Genomic DNA, 14,318 nt, shown 5'->3' on the forward strand with positions numbered 1-14,318 from the left:
ATTCTCTTCTTGAAAGTAGACATTGCTGGTTACCTTTGTGTTAGAAATGTTAACCCATAATTTATCAGCTCAAGTCTGAATGTTCTGGATATGGATGCAGACTGTTTCAGGATCTAAGGGCTACAACAAGGCAGAGCATTGTGGAATAATCAGGAAATATTCACATATTTGATCTCCAGATGGAGGGATGGTCAGTTGTGAAGTAGCTGAAGATTGTTGGGCCTAGGTCACTTCTCTGAACAATTCCTGCCATGATGTGCTATGACTGAGATTATTAATACTCAGCAACCACAACTGTTACAATGCATTGGGTATGACCCAACCAGTGGAGAGTTGACTGTCCTGATTCCCATTTACTTCAATTTTAACAGGACTGCTTGATGTCCTTCTCAGTCAAATACTGCCTTGATGTCTACGGATGTCACTTGCCTCCCATGTGGAGTTCAGCTCTTTTCTCCATGTCCCAAACTGAACAGCATGTCAATTGATAGCATTATCAACAGCATTTCCAACATTTTGATCAAGAATAGAGTAGTGAAGAGGTGATTTTTCTGAGTTGGATTTGTTTTGAATTTTGTGGAATCTCTCCACATTTAAATAACATCTGCCTTTCTCTCCTTTCTGCAAATGTGGGCAGCCTGATGTTTTTCCACATTTTACTCCATCTGCCATTTTTTATTTTGCCTGGTCTCTTAACCTACCCATATCACTTTACAGGCTTCTTGTATTCTCAACATAACTTGCTGTCCTAACTATTTTTGAATTGTCAGAAAATTTGGTTATGTAACAGTTGGCCCCTTGATCCAAGTACTGGATCAGTGGTGCTGGAAGAGCACAGCAGTTCAGGCAGCATCCGACGAACAGCAAAATCGATGTTTCGGGCAAAAGCCCTTCATCAGGAATAAAGGCAGAGAGCCTGAAGCGTGGAGAGATAAGCTAGAGGAGGGTGGGGGTGGGGAGAAAGTAGCATGGAGTACAATAGGTGAGTGGGGGAGGAGATGAAGGTGATAGGTCAGGGAGGAGAGGGTGGAGAGGATAGGTGGAAAAGGAGCTAGGCAGGTTGGACAAGTCCGGACAGGTCAAGGGGACAGTGCGGGCTGGAAGTTTGAAACTAGGATGAGGTGGGGGAAGGGGAAATGAGGAAGCTGTTGAAGTCCACATTGATGCCCTGGGGTTGAAGTGTTCCGAGGTGGAAGATGAGGCGTCGTTCCTCCAGGCGTCTGGTGGTGAGGGAGCGGCGGTGAAGGAGGCCCAGGACCTCTATGTCCTCGGCAGAGTGGGAGGGGGAGTTGAAATGTTGGGCCACGGGGCGGTTTGGTTGATTGGTGCGGGTGTCTCGGAGATGTTCCCTAAAGCGCTCTGCTAGGAGGCGCCCAGTCTCCCTAATGTAGAGGAGACCGCATCGGGAGCAACGGATACAATAAATGATATTAGTGGATGTGCAGGTAAAACTTTGATGGATGTGGAAGGCTCCTTTAGGGCCTTGGATAGAGGTGAGGGAGGAGGTGTGGGCACAGGTTTTACAGTTCCTGCGGTGGCAGGGGAAAGTGCCAGGATGGGAGGGTGGGTCGTAGGGGGGCGTGGACCTGACCCAGGTAGTCACGGAGGGAACGGTCTTTGCGGAAGGCGGAAAGGGGTGGGGAGGGAAATATATCCCTGGTGGTGGGGTCTTTTTGGAGGTGGCGGAAATGTCGGCGGATGATTTGGTTTATGCAAAGGTTGGTAGGGTGGAAGGTGAGCACCAGGGGCGTTCTGTCCTTGTTACGGTTGGAGGGGTGGGGTCTGAGGGCGGAGGTGCGGGATGTGGACGAGATGCATTGGAGGGCATCTTTAACCACGTGGGAAGGGAAATTGCGGTCTCTAAAGAAGGAGGCCATTTGGTGTATTCTATGGTGGAACTGGTCCTCCTGGGAGCAGATACGGCGGAGGCGGAGGAATTGGGAATACGGGATGGCATTTTTGCAAGAGATAGGGTGGGAAGAGGTGTAATCCAGGTAGCTGTGGGAGTCGGTGGGTTTGTAAAAAATGTCAGTGTCAGGTCATTCGTCACTAATGGAGATGGAGAGGTCCAGGAAGGGGAGGGAGGTGTCAGAGATGGTCCAGGTAAATTTAAGGTCAGGGTGGAATGTGTTGGTGAAGTTGATGAATTGCTCAACCTCCTCGCAGGAGCACGAGGTGGCGCCAATGCAGTCATCAATGTAGCGGAGGAAGAGGTGTAATTACGGAAGATCAACTGTTCTACGTAGCCAACAAAGAGACAGGCATAGCTGGGGCCCATACGTGTGCCCATGGCTACCCCTTTGGTCTGGAGGAAGTGGGAGGATTCAAAGGAGAAATTGTTAAGGGTGAGGACCAGTTCGGCCAAACGAATGAGTGTGTCGGTGGAAGGGTACTGTTGGGGACGTCTGGAGAGGAAAAAACGGAGGGCTTGGAGGCCCTGGTCATGGCGAATGGAGGTGTAGAGGGATTGGATATCCATGGTGAAGATGAGGCGTTGGGGACCGGGGAAACTGAAGTCTTGGAGGAGTTGGAGGGCGTGGGTGGTGTCTCGAACGTATGTGGGGAGTTCCTGGACTAGGGGGGATAGGACAGTGTCGAGGTAGGTAGAGATGAGTTCAGTGGGGCAGGAGCATGCTGAGACAATGGGTCGGCCAGGGTGGTCAGGCTTGTGGATCTTGGGAAGGAGGGAGAACCGGGCAGTGCGGGGTTCCCGGACTATGAGGGAAGCTGTGGGTGGGAGATTTCCTGAGGTGATGAGGTTCTGTATGGTCTGGGAGATGATGGTTTGGTGATGGGGGGTGGGGTCATGGTCGAGGGGGCAGTAGGAAGAGGTGTCCTCGAGTTGGCGTTTGGCTTCAGCGGTGTAGAGGTCAGTGCACCAGACTACCACTGCGCCCCCTTTATCCGCTGGCTTAATGGTGAGGTTGGGATTAGAGCAGAGGGATTGGATGGCTGCGCGTTGTGAGGGTGAGATATCCCTCCCCACCCCTCTCCGCCTTCCGCAAAGACCGTTCCCTCCGTGACTACCTGGTCAGGTCCACGCCCCCCTACGACCCACCCTCCCATCCTGGCACTTTCCCCTGCCACCGCAGGAACTGTAAAACCTGTGCCCACACCACCTCCCTCACCTCTATCCAAGGCCCTAAAGGAGCCTTCCACATCCATCAAAGTTTTACCTGCACATCCACTAATATCATTTATTGTATCCGTTGCTCCCGATGCGGTCTCCTCTACATTGGGGAGACTGGGCGCCTCCTAGCAGAGCGCTTTAGGGAACATCTCCGAGACACCCGCACCAATCAACCAAACCGCCCCGTGGCCCAACATTTCAACTCCCCCTCCCACTCTGCCGAGGACATGGAGGTCCTGGGCCTCCTTCACCGCCGCTCCCTCACCACCAGACGCCTGGAGGAAGAACGCCTCATCTTCCGCCTCGGAACACTTCAACCCCAGGGCATCAATGTGGACTTCAACAGCTTCCTCATTTCCCCTTCCCCCACCTCATCCTAGTTTCAAACTTCCAGCCCGCACTGTCCCCTTGACCTGTCCGGACTTGTCCGACCTGCCTAGCTCCTTTTCCACCTATCCTCTCCACCCTCTCCTCCCTGACCTATCACCTTCATCTCCTCCCCCACTCACCTATTGTACTCTATGCTACTTTCTCCCCACCCCCACCCTCCTCTAGCTTATCTCTCCACGCTTCAGGCTCTCTGCCTTTATTCCTGATGAAGGGCTTTTGCCCGAAACATCGATTTTGCTGCTCGTCGGATGCTGCCTGAATTGCTGTGCTCTTCCAGCACCACTGATCCAGAATCTGGTTTCCAGCATCTGCAGTCATTGTTTTTACCCCCTTGATCCAAGTAGTCAATATGGAACAAAAATATTTGAGACCCCTGCATGGTTTCCTGTGGTACTGCACTTGTTACAGTTTGTTGAAAATTACAATTTATCCTGAATCTGTTTCCTATTAATTAGTAGATCCACTATCATTACAAATATAACTTTTATGGTGAGTTTTTTATGTGGCATCCTATTGAATGCCCTTTGGAAATCCAATGGTTTCCCTTTATTCACCCTGCTTGTGACATCACCAAAGAACCATGAAAAATTTGTCAACAATGATCTTCCTTTCAGAGAACCATGTTGCCTCTGCTGACTAAGCAATTCCAGGCTAGTTCTTTTCCTAGCAAGCACAGAGTGCCAAAAAGGGCACAACTCAATGATGTAAAGGCAGAATGTGCTGGAATGTTTCAGCAGGTATTTGCGGTGTCTGTGGAGAGAGAAAAGCAGTGATAATGTTTAAGGGCTGTGATCCAACATTACAACTCCTCTCAGCTATAAAGTAACACTTTTGGAATTGCAACTATCAACAGTAGGAGAGGGCAAGATCAGATGTAACTCTGGTTCGCCACTTCCTCTGGGTGTCCTAGGTTCACACATTGAAAGATGATTACTTGGGCAGAAGAGGTGGCATGGACTGTGCTGATAATACTCTGTTCACATTCTTACTGTTGAATATATGTTATTTGAGCAAGTATCACTGATTCTGGATTTGAGTACTTATGTTTTTTGATTCTAAACAATGGTTAAGCATGTGCAGTTTTTTTGGTTTTGTAGAAAATTGAAAATATGTTGAATTTGGAATTCAATAAAAGTGAGCAAATACACACACCTTTTGAATGGCTCCTTACTTCTGTGAACCCTTCCTGTTTTTGAACATACAATGAGATTTTGTTTTAATTTAGCAAATGAAAATATAAATGCATGCTGCAAGTAGCTGCGTGATTGATAATCTCGCACAAGAAATATCCAATTCTGCCTGCTCCTTTGTAATGTGATTCTCAACTTTTGTGTTTAAAAACATGTGAATCAAAGCTGATGTGCCCTGGAATGCCTTTTGTCTGAACCATCCTAATGTTCTTTCCCCCAACTACGCTGGAAGAAATTCTGAGAATTGACTCCAAATGGCTGTCCTTTAGATGCAGTTCCCTTTGGTGAGGGTAGAATTAGTAATTGCACTATCAGTGGTATAAATTAGAAAGTTATTTCCTAAACAGATCATGCTTCGTACTTAAGAAATCTAAAGTTACAACAACAGTTACATGTGTTCTAGTAGTTTATTTGATCAATCTTTTGGAATGGAAGTTATGTTGAGATTGTACAGAACATCAGTGAGACCACTTTTGGAGTAGTGTTCACTTAAAATTCCAAAGATAACTCAAAAATTCTAACTTATTCACAGTCACATAGTTAAATGTTTGTTCAGTATCTTGCAGTTCATGAATTTGTCTGAGACCAGCAGAAACATTTTGAAGTCAAATACCAACTTGCTGCACTATACTTTTACTTCTGTGGACTTTGGCGCTAACTTGTAAAAGTATTTAAAGTTGACCACTGGCTTATTCAATGCACTATAAATATATAACTCACTAAGAATGGGATGAAATATTTATACTCGTACATCACATTTTTTTGTATTGATGGAGTATCTCATAGCATTCGTCTGATATACGAAACACATTTTGCACCTCAATTGTTGCACCTACAGTGATAAATGAATTTATCTTGCTTCAGGGAGGAGTAGCCAGAAAACTTGGAGAACTCTCTGATCTTTGAATTGTATCATTAGATCATTAATTTCACCAATTTAGTGTTTGCTCTGGTGTTGCTGTACAAACTTAAAAATGCACTACAGTATCACCTGATGTTAAATATTCAAATCCAGAAGTGGGATTCCTCAACTTTTAAACTTGGAGATGACTGCTGAAATCTTCATCAAATTGATTAATTGGGAGTTGTTTCAATCAAGTGCAGCAAGTATGCAATTCAAATGTCTCCAATCACAGCCTTTTGCACAATTTTGCAATTGCATTGTCCTTTGCAAACTTAGATATCAGTAAAATTTTAGTCTTTCTCTGTTTTAATTCTAGAATTATGTGCCAGGCTATTAATGGACCTGGTATCGCAAGTTTTTAATTTTAACGATGGGCATAATTGATTATTTTGTGCAAGCATTTCTTTTTTGATTTGAGTTATTGTCACATCTATCTCGGTACAGTGAACAGTTTTGTTTTGCATCCAGTACAGGTAGATCATACCATACAAAGTGCATAAGGGTAATAGAACAGTGTGAGAAATACATTGTTACAACTGCAGAGAAGGAGCATGAAGAGTGAGATCAACATTAAATTTAAAAATTAAGAGGCCCATTTAGAAGTCTATTAACAGCAGATAAGAAGCTGTTCTTGAATCTGTTGATACCGGTGTTTAAGTTTTTCAATCTTTTGTCCAACAGATGAGGTTAGAAGAGATTATAACTGGGGTGGGAGGAGTCTTTGATTATGTTGGCTGCCTTCCCGAGGCATTGAGAAGTATGGCTGGAAAGTTGGCTTGCATGATGTTTGGGACTATGTTCACAAATCTCCGTAGTTTTTTGAATGTCCTGAGCAGAGTAGTGCCATCTGGATAGAATGCGTTCTAAGATGCATCTATAAAAGTTGGTAAGAGTCTTTACTAGCATGCCGAAGTGCCGTAGCCTTCTGAGAAAAGAGAGGCGATGTTACGTTTTCTTGAGTGTAACATCAACATGGTTGGACCAGGACAGACTTTTGGTGATCATCACTCCTACGCACTTGACGTTTTCTGTAGCTTATCAAATAACTTCCTGTTCTACCATTCCAACTATCTGTTAAGGTTTAGTTCTGTCAGTACTATCATGTTCGTTGCTTTTGGGACTCTGATGATAAGACTTCTCACCCTCGCATCTCACCCATTTCTTTACAGTATATTTGACAGTAATTGTTGGTGTCCTGTGCTTTCTCCTTAATGTTACTTGCTCCCAGCCTACCTAGAGACTTTTCTTTGGTTGCTGTACAATTCCATTCTGATGAATTATTTATGCCATCTCTATATTAGTATGCAATCGTAATTTTTCTATGGCATTGAAAAAGTGTTTCTCAATATCAAAAATCATCTATGTCATGTGGATTTAAAAACCTAAGATGTGAGAAGTTATTCAGTTCCCATTTAGAAGTGATTGTTTTCGTATGTAATTTGTAATGATTTACTGTACTGCTTATGTAAATATATCATGTCCTCATGCTAGAAACAAAATCTTCTCAGAACATAAAATATTTTAGCTAGAATGTTGTGACCTTGTGATTGACATTTGTGTGAACTCAACTGAGGTTTATGTAACAGCAATTAGATTTTGTCATTTTAAAGAGAAGAGTAATACCTTCCGTTTTATATGGTATAGCATTCTTATTATACATTTTTCCCCTGTTCATATTAAACTGTATGTGGAGCAACGAAGAATTTGTCAGTCTATTGAAAAGTGGAAGGGATCTTTATGTTTACAAGTAACATTCCACATCTGGTATCCGGTTCATGATCCAATAGAGAACAAGCCTCCAAAGAACTTGAATATGTGGTCTATTTTGACAATCCAATTTGTTTATATGCTACATTGCCATGGATTCTGTCTTTCAGTAGGATCTTGCTGTGCACAGTTTCCCTACAATCCAACAGTGACTATATTTCAAAAGTACTTGGCAGTAAAATCTGTGATCATGAAAATCACAATATAAATGAAATGTTTTCCTTTGGCTTCTACTCTACTTTTTCTTTCTCCACTTTCTCTCTCTCTTGCTCTCTCATTTTTATTTCTTGCACCTTCTCCCACTCTCTCATGCTCCAGAACTGCAGCAAAGCTCTTTGAGAATTTCTATAGCCCATGTTTTTGAAGATGCTGGGCTGAAAACACCTGATCAGAATCATTAAATAGCGTCAGATTAGGTGAGATGTCAAGAAAAGCTACAAACAAGCAATGATTGTTGCTCCACAGAAGATTCAGGCCAATATACATAAAATGGACAAAATTAAAATAAATCCTTGGCATTCCATTTATAGAATAGGTGTTCCTGATGTGTACAATAATAGTGAATTTCATTTTAGAGCACGTAACATTGCAGCTTGTCGCCCTTTTGTCAATTTGCTTTCTGCATCATGATGCTCCCACAATATTATTGTTCTGTTTTTTTAAGGCTGTTGTGACCATCTTCCTTTTACTGCAGCAAAACCTGGACTGTCTATCAACATCACATTATGATCTTTAAGAACTTCCACCAGCAGTGCTTACATCAAATCCTGGAGATCAAATGGGTGTAATGTTGGACCATTGTGAGTGTCCCTCCGTGAAGCTACGTTTGTTAGCCTTGAAGCACTGCTCTGAAGAAGCAACTCCAATGGATAGGATACTTGAGAACAGCTTCTCATGGCAGGTTCTCTTTGTTGGCTAACACTTAATGGGTAGCCAAAAGAAAGGGTAGAAGGGTGCAATCTAGATCACCCTAATTAACAGCAGTGTTGACATAATTGGGAGGAGAAAGCTGCTGACAACTCAACGTGGCACCTCCAAGTCTATAAAGGCACAATCCACTTCAAGACTCAGCGAATAACATTTAATCATAGAATCCCTAGAGTGTGGAAGCAGGCCATTCGACCCATTGAGTCCACACCGACCCTCCAAGAGCATTCCACCCAAACCACCCCACTACCCTATAAATCTGCATTTCCCAAGGCAATCTACCTAACCTGCACATCCCTACATATGGGCAATATAGCAAAGCTAATTCACCTAACCTGCACATCTTTGGACTGTGGGAGGAAACTTAGAGCATACAGGGGAATCCCATGCAGACACAGGGAGAACGTGCAAACTCTACACAAACAATCGCCTGATGGAAGAATCGAACACAGGTTCCTGGCATTGTGAGGCAGCAGTGCTAACCACTGAGCCACCCCAAAAGAAGCTCAGACTCATTCAAGCTGGGGGATGGAATAGCAATGGCAGAGGAAGGAGAAGGAAGCCAACCCAGAATTACAAATTCCGTTTTCTCACACAACATGCCCCCACTGCAGAAGACTTTATAGATCGAAACTTGGGCTTTCTTACCTGAAAACTCGTCTAGCCTGGTATACTCTATCCTTGATTCTGACAGACCACTGATTTCATCAATACTCCCACAAGCAAAATCATCACATTTTGGTTAATGTGCAGTTAGGTGCAAAGCTTCAAGTTTAAATTAGTGTTACTGAAACATAAATTAGTCTAAACAGATTTAAAATTTGCATTGAAGATTGTGGCTGCATGTTCACTTTATTGCAGGAAGACTTTTTTTTTCTGTATTGAGCTGGTGTGTGTTGTTATGTGGACCATTGTCTGTTTTTGTCAAATGTTGCCGAAGGAATCCAAATGAAATACTACCTATGATATTGCTGAGCAACTTCCACTGGTGTCAAATTGCCCCATTTGTGTTGCAAGATGAATTCAGAATACAGTATTATTGCAGCAGATTCAAATAAGTGTAGTTGCTGCAAAGTCATAGATGTAGATTTAATGTAACTGCGCTTCATTGAAGCGCATTGTTGGCTGTACAGGGAGACTGGATGAGTACATGCAATCTCTGCTGCTGATTTTCTCTATTTAACTCTGTGGCTAGTGCCATTTAGCTGAAAGCAAGGAACAAAAGAAGAATTCAATAATTCTAGTACAGGATCATTTCATCATTGCATCTTGTATTCTTACCAGAAGTGGAAACCCCTGTATTCTCAAGTAGAAACAGTTTTTTTAGATTTTGAGACTGCTGATTTTATGGGAGAGGAGAATGTTCAAATCCTACGACTAGCAGCTGAGAGAATGCTTCAGCTTTCTAGACCCGGACTGAGACAGAACTATCCAGATTTTATAACTTAAAACTTAATTCATTGCATATACTGTAAAGCACTTTTAGAAAGCTATTATTTGGGCAATAAAAGTTGCTATTAATTGAAGTCCTCCCACGCACTAGAGAGCTTAGGCAGTTGACATGTTCTGTCAATCATTAAATGAAAATTTCAATTCGGTTTTTATTTATCAGAGACATTAATGAAATTGTCATTCGCAGTGTAAACCAGAATCTTCAGTGTCAGTTTATAATTATTTTTAGACTGAATTTGATTACTGTATTGTCAGGACTGAAATTCTAAACTAGATAAATGAAAGATTATTTGTGTGTGTATGTGTTGGGGGGAGGAGCGGAGGAGCAGTCTTTACAGAAGTATTACAGTTGAGAGCAATTAAAGAGAAACTTATTACAAATATCAAATATTACTTTGTAGATGGAAGCCATTCAGATTGTCACACTTAGCATGGCTTTTAGAAAGATCTTCACTTTGTCTCAATTTTGTGCTCATTTCCAAGCATTTTGAACACTTTCAAATATTTTAAGCACTGTCCTTTTCAAAAATAAACCTGTCAATCCATTTTGGACTGTAAAAGGAGAGATCATGATTTTTTTCTGAATGGTGTGAAGTTAAATACAGTGGATGTCCAAAGAAACCTGGGGGGGTTCAGATGCATAGATCTTTAAAATGTTACAAACTGGTGCAGAACATAATCAAGAAAGCTAGTAGAATGCTGGCCATTACATCTAGAGGACTGGAGTACATGCAAAGGTTATGCTGTAGTTATACAAAACCCTGGTTAGACTCCACTTGGAGCACCGTGAGCAGATCTGGGTGGCACATTAATTGAAGGATATATTGACCTTGGAGTACAATATTAGTTTACAAGAATGATACCTGGACTTAAAAGGTTGAATTATGAGAAGAGATTGTACAAATTGTTTGTTTTCTCCAGGATTTAGAGGGTTAAGGGGTGACCTGATCAAATACTTCAAAGTATTAACAGGGAAAGACAGGGTAGATAAAGATAAACTGTTTCCACTGGTTGGGGATTCTAGAATGAGGGGGTATAGCCTGAGAATTAGTGCCAGACTATTCAGGAAAGATATTAGAAGGCATTTCGACACATTAAAGGGCGGTAGATGTTTGGACCTCTCTTTGACAAACGTGAATCAGTTGCTAAATCAGGTACTGAATCAGTTAATTTTAAATCTGCGATATATGCATTTTTGTTAAGCAAAAGTATTAAGGGATATGGACCAAAGGCAGATATGCGTAATTAGGCCCAGATCAGCCATCATTGAATGATGGAACAGACTCTGAGCTCCTGTTCCTATATTCCTAATCTCCAATGGCATTGAGCAAGCTGGTTAAGACCACGTGCAATGTTTGGATCAAGTAAGGTTAGAGGGTAGGGCACACTGGGTACAGGAAGAAAGGGGATGATGGTAAGGAATGAAGATGGAGATGGGGAAGTGGCATAGTGATAATGTCACTGGATGAGTAATCCAGACTACTAGGCTAATGTTCTGAGGGCATAGGTGCAAATTCCACCATGGCAGATCATAAAATTTGAACTATAATTAAAAAGGTGGCCTAATGGTGGCCATGTAACAACTGTCCATTGTCATAAAAATCCATGTGATTCACTAATGTAATTTAGGGAAGGAAACCTGCCATCCTTATCTGCATGTGACTCCAAATTGACAGCAGTGTGGTTGACTCCTAACTGATGTCAAGGAAACCAGGGATGGGCAATAAATGTTAGTTAGACAACGCATCCAAGTACCATGAATGCGTAAAAAGCAGTTGGGGAGCTTTCAGGGAAGGAGAATAGAGGTGAGGATGGATAGGTGCAAACAGGTGCAAACTAACTTTAATTTTGAGGACAGCTTACGTATACTTGGCGTGTATCCCCTTGTGCTTGTTAAGGTGATCGAGTTGAAAGATAGCATTAAAAAGTAAAATCAGGAAGCACATTTTACACATTATGATGAAATGGAACAATTTTTTCTCTCAAGTCTATAAATGTTGGTTCAATTAAAATGTTGTTGTTAGGTAAGAGTACTAAGGAAAATAGAGCAAAGACAAGTAAATGCATTTAAAGTATAAACAGAAATAGGTTCTTGAATGGCAGAACAGGGTGGAAGACCAAATGGGCAAAAGTGAGGACTGCAGATGCTGGAAATCAGAGTCTAGATCAGAGTGGTGCTGGAAAAGCACAGCAGGTAGGGCAGCATCTGAGGAGCAGGAAAATCGACGTTTTGGGCAAAAGCCCTTCACCAGGATTTTCCTGCGCCTCGGATACTGCTTGACCTGCTGTGCTTTTCTAGCACCACTCTAATTTAGACTCTGGAAGAGCAAATGGCCTAATCCTTTTATGATTGGTTTCCAGCTGGTGTTCTGGGAAGATATCATAAGCAGGGTGTAGTGATTGTAATGAGGTCAGCTCAGTGGTCCTCGTAGAAGCATAGAAGATAGGAGAAGGCCATTCAGCCCTTTGAGTGTGCTCCACCATTCATAGAATCATAGGATCCCTACAGTGTGGAAACAGGCCCTTCAAGCCCAACGAGTCCACACCAAACCTCCAAAGAGTATCCCACCCAAACCCATTCCCCTACCCTATTACTTTACATTTACCCCTGACTAATGCACCCAACCTACACATCCCTGAATGCTATCGGCAATTTAGCATGGCCAATTCACCCAACCTGCACATCTTTGGATTGTGGGAGGAAACCGGAGCACCCGGAGGAAACCCACACAGACTGGGAGAATGTCTGAGTGGAGTTTGCACATTCTCCCATGGCTGGAAATGAACCCGCATCCCTGGAGCCGTGAGGCAGTAGTGCTAGCTACTGAGCCACGATCATGATCGTGGCTGATTGTCCAAATCATCCTGCTTAATCTTGCTTTCTTCCCATAACCTTTGATCCCATTAGCCCCAAGTGCTATATCTAGCCAACTCTTGAATACATTCAATGTTTTGGCATCAACTGTGGTAATGAATTCCAAATGCTTACCACTTAGGGTGAAAACATTGTCTTCTCATCTCCATCCTAAATGGTTCTCCTCAAAACCTCAGACCGTCACTCCTATTTCTGGATGCACCCACCATTGGGAACATCCTCCCTGCTTGTACCCTGTGTTAGAATGTTATAAGTCTCTTTTGAGGTCCCCCCCCCCCCCCCCATCTGAACTCCAACAAAAACAATCCTAACCAAGTCAACCTCTCCATATGAACTTCAGTAAGGTGTTCAACAAGGTTCCCCATGGGGGACTGATTAGCAAGGTTAGATCTCATGGAATACAGGGAGAACTAGCCATTTGGAGACAGAACTGGCTCAAAGGTAGAAGAGAGACGGTGATGGTGGTGCAAGGTTGTTTTTCAGACTAGAGGCCTGTGACCAATGGAGTGCCACAAGGATCGGTGCTGGGTCCACTACTTTTCATCATTTATATAAGTGATTTGAATGTGAGCATAAGAGGTATAGTTAGGAAGTTTGTACATGACACCAAACTCAGGGGTGTAGTGGACAGCAAAGAAGGTTACCAAAGATTACAACAGGATCTTGATCAGATGGGCCAATAGTTGGGAGGACTTATACACTTAATGGTAAGGTCCTAGGGAGTGTTGTTGAACAAAAAGACCTTGGAGTGCAGGTTCATAGCTCCTTGAAAGTGGAGTCGCAGGTAGATAGGATAGTGAAGGCGGCGTTTGGTATGCTTTCCTTTATTGGTCAGAGTATTGAGTACAGGAGTTGGGAGGTCATGTTGTGACTGTACAAGACATTGGTGAGGCCACTGTTGGAATATTGCATGCATTCTGGTCTCCTTCCTAACGGAAAGATGTTGTGAAACTTGAAAGGGTTCAGAAAAGATTTACAAGGATGTTGCCAGGGTTGGAGGATCTGAGCTATAGGGAGAGGCTGAACCGGCTGGGCTGTTTGGTCTCGAGAGTCAGAGGCTGAGGGGTGACCTTATAGAGGTTTAAAACTCATGAGGGGCATGGATAGGATAATTGACAAAGTCTTTTCCCTGGGGTGGGAGAGTCCAGAACTAGAGGGCATAGGTTTAAGGTGAGAGCGGAAAGATATAAAAGGGACCTAAGGAGCAACCTTTTCACGCAGAAGGTGGTGCATGTATGGAAAGAGCTGCCAGAGGAAGTGGTAGAGGCTAGTACAATTGCAACATTTAAAAGGCATCTGGATGGCTATCTGAATAGGAAGGGTTTTGGAGGGATATGGGCTGGATGCTGGCAGTTGGGACTAGATTGGGTTGGGATATCTGGTCGGCATGGACAGGTTGGACCGAAGGGTCCGTTTCTGTGCTGTACATCTCTATGGGTCTATGACTGTGTATGCCATCTCTGGAATCAGCCGAGAATAGAAGTTCCCTGATTGGGGCTATTAAACTGTCCAATCAGGGAGCCCTGGCTGTCAGATGTAAACAGGAGTGTCGGAGGTTCTGTTCACTCTGAGAAAGCTGGATCAGTATCAAGTACTATGCTCATGTAAATAAAATAGTGACTTGGTGACAAGATTCCAGACTTTGTGGAGTTATTTCACATGCCACCCAGAGATATGGTTTTG

General features: G+C 43.2%; 1 protein-coding gene across 1 annotated transcript in view; it reads left to right on the plus strand.

Annotated features, from left to right (window-relative positions):
- wdr18 (WD repeat domain 18) overlaps positions 1–14,318 on the plus strand; it is a 208,790-nt gene that overhangs the window by 70,749 nt on the left and 123,723 nt on the right. The window lies entirely within an intron of this gene.

This window comes from Chiloscyllium plagiosum, unplaced genomic scaffold (genome assembly GCF_037043375.1).
Source record: "Chiloscyllium plagiosum isolate Xiang-an unplaced genomic scaffold, Cpla_swu_hap1 HiC_scaffold_28, whole genome shotgun sequence".
Taxonomy (NCBI): domain Eukaryota; kingdom Metazoa; phylum Chordata; class Chondrichthyes; order Orectolobiformes; family Hemiscylliidae; genus Chiloscyllium; species Chiloscyllium plagiosum.